General features: G+C 46.2%; 1 long non-coding RNA gene across 1 annotated transcript; it reads left to right on the top strand.

Annotated features, from left to right (window-relative positions):
• Positions 1-704: 704 nt before the first annotated feature.
• Positions 705-7,221, top strand: LOC121137135. Its single transcript, XR_005874362.1, has 2 exons — positions 705-779; positions 6,864-7,221. It is a non-coding gene; the product is annotated as an uncharacterized LOC121137135 (long non-coding RNA).
• The last annotated feature ends 1,137 nt before the right edge of the window (positions 7,222-8,358 follow it).

The following is an 8,358-nucleotide window of genomic DNA, read 5'->3' as shown; positions in this document are numbered from 1 at the left end:
CCACTTGCCTTTGATTTGTGGATAAACACACAGAATTCAAAAGTCCATGAACTGGGTGATTTCTGAGCCTCTTATGCCTTAATAGAAGCGAATGACCAGGCATGGTGATGTATGTCTATAATCCCAGGGCTTAGGAAATAGACTTAGGAGGATCAGGATTTAAGAGCAGCCTGGGCTACAAGAATGAGTTGGAGGCCAGCCTGGGCTACATGTGACTTTGTCTCAAAAAAACAAACAAACAAACAAACAAACCAAAAACTAAACCAAAACAAAACAAAATGAAACAAAAGCAGCAAAATACAGGATGAACTTAATTATACATAGTACACATAAAATGTTGGGAAACTCGCAGTGAGTTGCAAAAACAACAAACAAACAAACAAATGCAACTGTCAGTGTTACTGTGTGCATATTCCCTATCCCAGAAGAAGACTGAGAAACTTTAAAATGGAAAGAATCTTGTTAAGGAAGACAAAGTCCTGAGGACTAAACCAGTGTGGAGAGTCTGGTCACACATTCTTGCTAGCTGAACCACCACACATTCCTGGTTAAAAAAAACAACAACAACAACAAAAAACAAAAACCGTAGGGGGTGGCCAGGCCTTGGAGATGGAGGTGTCTCCCATGCTGGGTATTGAATAGTTAAAGAGGTCAGTGGGAAAGTCCTTGGGTGTCACCTGGGGCCTCAGGAGGGGTGTGGCTATACAGCCATTCTTATCTGACCACAGCTTTGACCCCTCCTCAAAACTTCAGACTCTGATTCCAGAGCTCTCTTAAAGGTAAGGAAGCAGTTTGCTGGAATACAATGGTCTTTTTTAAGGCAGCTCAGATGTTTATCTTATCCCAATATTTACACTATTGAGCAGGATTTAGGTGTATTTTTCTATTCCTTTGGGGAGTGAAGTTTCACTGTGTTAAGTTGAATATCAACTCTTAAATGAAAATGAAGGGGGGGAAATCATTCTTTGACCCAGGAGAGGAAACTGCATTGGTAAAATCTAGCCTGGAGTCCTCTCTGCCTACAAGCCTGGGGACAGAGAACCCCAGGAGAAAGCTCAGGGGAGTTGCAGAGGTAGGAACGCTGGAATGTTCTAGTGTCTGACTTGCTCTTAGCACAGAGCAACTGTTGATGGAGCCAGTGTTCCTGGAGCTTAGGCCACAGGTGGCCCTGGGTCTGGCCACCCTTCCCATCGGAAACTAAGTTAAACCCTAACACCATTTATGTTTTTGCAGTTGGCTTAAATTAGCCCCAGGAAATAGGCTCCATGATAACAGCCTGTTGCAATAGGAAGGACAATAGCCAGTTGGCTCTGGGGGTGAAGGGATTGGGCTCAGCTATTGTATCTCATTTTAGACTGGCAGATTTAATTTTCAGCATCTCCCAGGCCCTCCACTTAAACTTTTTTCTTCAGATAAGACAAAGACCCCAAGTGTATTCAGAATTTCCAAAAGTCTTGAGGGTTCTTCCTTAACTGTGACCGGCAAACTCTGGTTATGTATTCACTCAAGTAAGCCTCTCAACAGTCCTTCAGGTTAGTTTTGCTGATGGTGAAACTGAGGCACAGTGAAGTCAGGCATGTTGGGTCCACTCTGAAGCCTGTATTCTCAGCACTGCGCTCTCAGCGCAAGAGGCAGCTAAGTTGTGGGTTTTGTTGTCTATAAGGTCAACACAGAGGATGAATCCGGTGAAATCAGGGGACACAGTTTGTTTCTCGTAAGTTTTGAACTTTGGTTCCAGCATGTGTGGCTTGCTTGGAATGACCTAAACGCTTTAGAGTTCTAAGATTGTGTGTGCATGCATGTGTGCATTTATGCGTTTGTGTGTACATGTATGTGTGTGTGTGTGTTTGAGAGAATGTGTGTGTGTGCGCGCACGCACGCAGTTTGCCAGAGTCAATTTTGAGTGTTGTTCCTCAGAAGCTATACTCCTTGATTTTGAGACTGGGTCTCCCCTGATCCAGGAACTGCCCAGGTAGGCGAGGCCGGATGGCCAATGAGCCCACCCGTTTCAGCCTCTCCAGCCCTGGGATTACAAAATGCACAGCATCGTGCCTGACTTTTATGTGGGCACTAGGGATGGAACTTGTGCCTACTGGTCCTTGTGCCTATGCAGCAGCACGGTACCCGCTGAGCCATCGCCTCAGTGTCAAAAGCAGTCTCATTCAGTACTTGCTAGAAATTGGGGGTGCTGTGGGCAGAAAGAAAAGCCTGGACCCGTGCCAGCCACCAGCATCTGTGCTCTCCACCTCTTCCTTGGAGCCCGAAGCTCTGGGAAAGACAGTCTTTGCTGCCATGAGCTCATGAGGATGAGAATCTCACAGTAGGCTCAGGAGCAGAGCTCTCGCCTTGCCTGCAGCAGGGCCTGAGTTGGATGCGGCTGCAGAGATGATGGCTCAGTCAGCACAGTGCTTGCCTCGTTGTAAGCACAAAGGTCTGAGTTCAAGCCTGAGGACCCCCACTTAAAAAAAGCCAGGTGTGGTATATTGTTGTAATCCCAGCACTGGAGAAGAGGAAACGGGCAGATGCCTGGGGGTCTATAGTTTCAGGACAATGAGACATTTGTTAATCCTGAATTTAGTCAGAAAAACAACAACAAAATAAAACAAAAAACCAGTTACACCATTTTGGCCAAGCTTAAGCAAGCTTTTATTAAATGTTAAATACTGATCAAGATGGAATCTGGTTAGTACCATCTCCTGGAAACAGGTTAGTAGACTGAGTGAGACATGTGTTGACAGGGTTTATATGGACAAAACTCATAAGCCACCATACTTTCCAAGAACTACAACTCCCAGCATTTCAGGAAGTTCCCTGGTCTTTGGGCAGATAGGACTTACAGGTTAACTGAGAGTCTACCAACTGTCTATCTCAAAAAACAGTATGGACAGGACCCAGAGGGATGGCAGTGAACTGGCGTGTTTTCTCTGGCCTCCACACATATATGCATATCGGAACACACGTTTGTACGCTCCTCCCCCCAAATCAACACACACTCATCTTAAGCAGGTTCAGATGTAACTCTAGGAAGGGTGTCTTCCTCCTTGGAGCTTCTACCTCTAAACCTGAGAATTTCTCCAATAGTATCTGAAAAGTTTCTATACCCCGATAAGCCTCTCTGCCAATACTGCAATCCAAATCAAACCAAATTAGAAAAAGCCCCCATTTAATGAATACAGTGCTCCTGGATGGCCTTCCAGCCTCCCCAAGCAGAGAGGAGAGGGAGACCATAAAAACTATGAGTCTGGTTTCTGGGGGACAGTTTAAATACCCTGTGGGAGTGGTCTTGAGCACCTCTTGGGGGAAGGGTCATCATTTGGCGGGCTTTCTGAGATGCAGCAGGGTTTAGAGGGAGATGGGGGAGGGGGCTTGGGTGGAATTTTCACCATAGCAGTATCTAGTTCTCTCGTTCACATGAGTTTATTTACTCATTTAGTTCATTCATAAGAGCCTACGAGAACCTTATGATAATGGCCAGCACTATGCTATGAGGGCTAGATACAAGAACAGAAAGATGGATAGACCTGGTCATATAATTAAAAACAACAGCACAAGCAGCAGCAACTGGGCTATGTAAATGTCACCAAAAACATTAAAAATTAAGAGACTAGGAGAGAACCATCATACCATATGTACCAACAGATGGATGACTGCACATAATACATAAGTAGCACCTAGAGATCAGCAAGAAAAAGACATCCTCCCACCCTCAGTGGAAACTGAGCAAAAATGTGGGATGGTGGTTTAGCTGTTGAGGACTGGATTCAGCTCTTTATATACCCGTGTGAGTGCTAAGTGGGCGTGGCGGCTACCTGTCATTTCAGCCTTTTCTTCTTTCAACAAGGTATCCTAGCTCGCCTTACCTGTAAACTTTACACATCTTAGAGTCTCCTTAGAAGGGAATCTCAGTGGAAGAAGTCCTCAGATCAGGCTGGCCTGTGGGCAAGTCTAAGGGTCATTGTCTTGATTGTTAATTGAGGTAGGAGGGCCCAGCCCACTGTGGGAGACACCACTTCCTGGGCAGGTGGTCCCGAACCCTGTAAGAAAGCAGGGGAACATGGGCCTGGGAGTGGGCCAGCAAGTGGTATTCCTCCATGGTGTCACCTTCAGGCTCCTGCCTTGACTTCCTGCCCAAACTTTCCTCCAGGATGAACTGTGACCTGGAAGTGCAAGCTGAAACAGACCCTATCCTCTCCTAAGTTGTCTTTGGTCATGGTGTTTGTGGCAGCAAGAAGATGAAGCTAGGACACAGGCTTTCGTGTAGCCCAGGTTGGCCTTGAATCCTGTGTCCTCCTGTCTCCACCTCACACTGCTGTGAGTGCCACCACACCTGCTTTATGTGACCCTGGGCACAGAACTCAGGGTTTCATGCATGCTAGGCAAACATTCTACCAACTGAGGCACATCTCTAGTCCACATTTCACCCTTCTGAAAGTGGCTTTAGTGCACTCACACCTCTTCATCCTCAAAGAAACTATTTACCTGTAGGCAACCATTCCCTGGCCTCCCTACTTACTACCTTGCTCTTCTCCCATTCCCAGAAACCCAACAATGGACTGTCCAACCCTAGAGGTTTGCTTATTGTGGACATTCTTTATATAGAGAACCATACTCGTGTCTATTGTCTTCCATTTATCAGACTCTTTTCAAGGTTCATCCATATTGTAGCATACATAGCACTCCATTCCTCTTCATGGCTGAACAATGTTCCATTTTAGTGGACATACCCCATTGTGTTTCTCCACCCTCCCATTTGTAGATAGTTCTTGGGTTTTTCATTACTTTTTAAAAAATAAGATACTTTTGTGTGGTGTATCGCTTCAGCTACTGGACAAATTCTTTTTGTCATGAGGTAGAATACAGGCAATTAAAGCTTGCCTATGTGTATGCAAGGATATACCACCCCAGTATTCACAGAATTGGTGTGCACATACTCTGGAGGTGAAAACAGTGGAAAAGCTGCATTTGTGGAAAGGGTTCTATGGCTCACCTTTTCCTATGCATAGCAGGTCATAAAGATTCCTATGGGAGGGGTGGTCCCCTCCTACCAGGGCAGGAAAATAACCCTTATCACCAGAGTCTCCGAACTGGGGCTGGATGGGCCTGAATAAATAAACCTGCAAGTCGATCTTATCTTCTGTCCGCTTCACATCCCCTCGTGTGTCTTGATGGCTCCCCTAGGTCCAGGTCCCTGGCCACAGAGCCCTCTGTTCTGCTGCTGCTTTAGAAGTTCACACCCTTTGCTAGAAACAGTATATATATATCACATTTTTCTTTGGTCTCTGTAGACGTCACTCTTTTATGATGATCTTAACCATAAAACTTAAAGCTTGTATACTTTCTCTTACTGTTTCGTTTCTTGTTAATTTGGCTCTTAGATTCAGCCAAGGATCTAAGAGGGTGGGAATAGACAGGCTCTCTCCCTGCTCTCCCCCATAAATATATATGTATATAAATATATATGCTTATGTACACAATATCAACATTCTATACAACAATAAAAATAAAAAATAGTATCTTTTTTTCCTGTTGTGATTTTTGAGATGGTCTTATATAGGCCAGGCCAGGCTGGTCTCAAGCTTGACATGGGTGGAGGAGGACCTTGGTCCTAATCCTGGGATTACAGGCTGTCACCAGCCCACTTTATGCAGTGCTGGGGATAGAACTCAGGGCTTCATACATACCAGGCAAGCTTTCTACCAACTGAGCCGCATCCTCAGCGCCTAGCAGCATAATTTTGAGTTCTGAAGATAAAGTGAGAAGGCACTCATTCATCAGACGAAACCTGTTCTAGGCCTCTCCTGTGCTCCTGAGCCCCACTCAGGATCTGTGAAGGGACTCACTTGTCTCAGAAGTCAACAGCTCAGCTTGATCCCTGGCTCACCGGCATCAGCATCTCTTCCTTTGGAGAAGCAGGAGATGACTCTCTCCCCATGTTTGTTTCCCTCATTAAAACGGTGGATGGGTTTCAATTAAAATGAGCTCATGGGTTGTTGGAAGCCTGGGCTGCATGGGGGAGGGTGAGTCACTGGTGCTCCTGTGAATGCCCAAGGCTGTTGTTTGGCAGTAGGCGCTGGGCTCTGCTTGCATGTGTGTGTATGTGGGGGGGTCGTCTGAGAGTGGGCAGCAGGAGGTGTCATTGCAAATGAATGTTCTCTGTGTGTGATCCGGATCATTCCCCTGCTTCCACCCTCCCCCATGCCTGCACTCACGGAAAAGAACCTTAACCACATGGGAACGATGGAGGACACGCATCCAGACTGAAGACCGTGATGCTCTTGGAGGCGGCAGCTATGTGCAGCTTCTAGAACTAGACTCTGGGGTGGGAAATGAGGCTGAGATCAAAAGGCAGATGGACCGTCAGTGTCTGTACAGTTAGACCGTCATGCAGCCTGGTCAATAGTTTTGGCACACAGATGTGGCTGAGCTAGCCAGCAGAGGCTCCACCAGGTTTTCTTGGTTGCCTGGAATAGTTGCCCTACTGTCTCTGGAACATTCAAGGAGAGTCAGGGAATGCTGGGCTCACCTCTGAAAAAACCCTAATTGAACCATATTGTGTGAAATCAACTCAAGATCTGCAACATTGAGTCAACTGCTTGTGGCTTTTTAGGGTAGCATTGTGACCATGTAGTTCTCTGATGGGGTTACTCATGGTTATAGCATGGAATGTAGAATTCAAAGCTGACTCAGTCAGTGCTTATAGTAGGTTATTGCTGGGCTCTGATGTTCTTGGGACCATCCTGCTGGATCTGAGAACCTCTGAGTGTCCACAGCCTACTCAGTGTTAGACTGGTTGCTTAGATTGGAACCTTCTGGCAAATATGATATTCTAAACAGACACCTGTGCCCCTCTCTTTGGCTATCAGATTACTGAAGCAGTGGACCCCAAGGAATTGGAATTTCCCCGGAGTCTCATGCTGGGAAAAGAGGCCAAAAGCCTACTGTCGGCCAGATGAGGAGCTTGTCTCCCAGGAGGATTTCACACAGTGCTGACAACTTGTTAGACCATCTTGCAGGAGAGACTGGAGCCCAGACAGTGATAGGTCAGTGATGGACGGGACCACATCTTGGCCAACACCACTTAGTTATGCATGTTTCTTGCCCTCTGTTTAAACATAAACCTCTCATCAGGACCCTAAAGATGGACTTGGGGGGCAGTGTTACTGGGTCTCATTGTTCTTTCCAATGTGGTTGCAATGAATAAACCTTCTTTTTCTGTTTTCATTCTTTGTTGTTGTTGTTTGAGACAGGGTTTCTCTGTATTGTTTTGGAGCCTGTCCTGGAACTCACTCTGTAGACCAGGAAGGACTTGAACTAACAGAGATCTGCCTGCCTCTGTGTCCCAAGTGCTGGGTTAATCTTTTAAGAGGCATGCATGTGCCACCAACGCCCGGCTTCTGTTTCCATTCTTATTTGTGTCTTGTCTATTTGAGTAGAGGACCCAGAGTTCATCTTGCTGGGGCCCCCAAGGCCCAGGCTGTGACCCTGACAACTCAAGGAATAGGATCTCGATCCAAATGGGGAGGCATTATGTCTTGGACTCCTCTGAGATTTGAGCTACAAATAATGTTTGCAGCTCATGGAAAGTACGGCGAATGGAGTAGAGACCATTAGAGTTAGCTCAAGTTCACATTCCTGAGACCCTGAGGGAAACAAGCCTAATGGTCAGGCCTGAGGCTGAAGGCCAAGTTCACAGAGCCTAGACTTAGAGAGCAGCAGTCAGGTATAGGAGAGAGGGAGAGAGGGAGGGAAGAAAGAGGGAAAAGGGATGGAGAAAGAGGGAGAGAGAGAGAACAGCAAAAGGCGAGAAAAGAGAGACATATAGAGACACTCAGACAGAGGAGAGACAGAGTGGAAAGACACATATGCATACGCAGAGACACATTGAAGGGAGAGAGAACACACAGACTGACACATATAGAAAAGAGAGTGTATGTGTATATGTACATATGTGTGTATGTGTATCTGTGTATGCGTACACATGTGCATGTGTTCTAGATGTGTTTAGACATTTGAAGCCAAAGTGTAGAGCATCATTCTCTGCTCCTCCCATGTCTGCCCTTGCTTTGGCGTGTGCGCCTTGATAGGTGTGCGATTACTCTGGCCTTGTTTTTTGAGCTGCTTGTAAACTTGTACCTCTTGACTGGTCCAGGCAACTCTGCTCCTCACTTTCCTCCTTGGAGCTGCTGTTCTTCAAGGACTGTTTGGAATCGAGCCTCTAAGGTTGCACTGGGAACTTTCAAAGGCACTAAAATTAATGGAGCAGAGAAATCTACTGAGAGAGGTAGGAAGAATTACCAAGACCTTAATAATAAATGTGTGTCAACAGCACTCAGGATTTTCTCCTTCAAGTCTCTGACT

The sequence above is a fragment of the Mesocricetus auratus genome, unplaced genomic scaffold (genome assembly GCF_017639785.1).
Source record: "Mesocricetus auratus isolate SY011 unplaced genomic scaffold, BCM_Maur_2.0 Super-Scaffold_100676, whole genome shotgun sequence".
In the NCBI taxonomy this organism is placed as follows: domain Eukaryota; kingdom Metazoa; phylum Chordata; class Mammalia; order Rodentia; family Cricetidae; genus Mesocricetus; species Mesocricetus auratus.
This window is presented reverse-complemented; position numbering and strand designations above follow the sequence as displayed.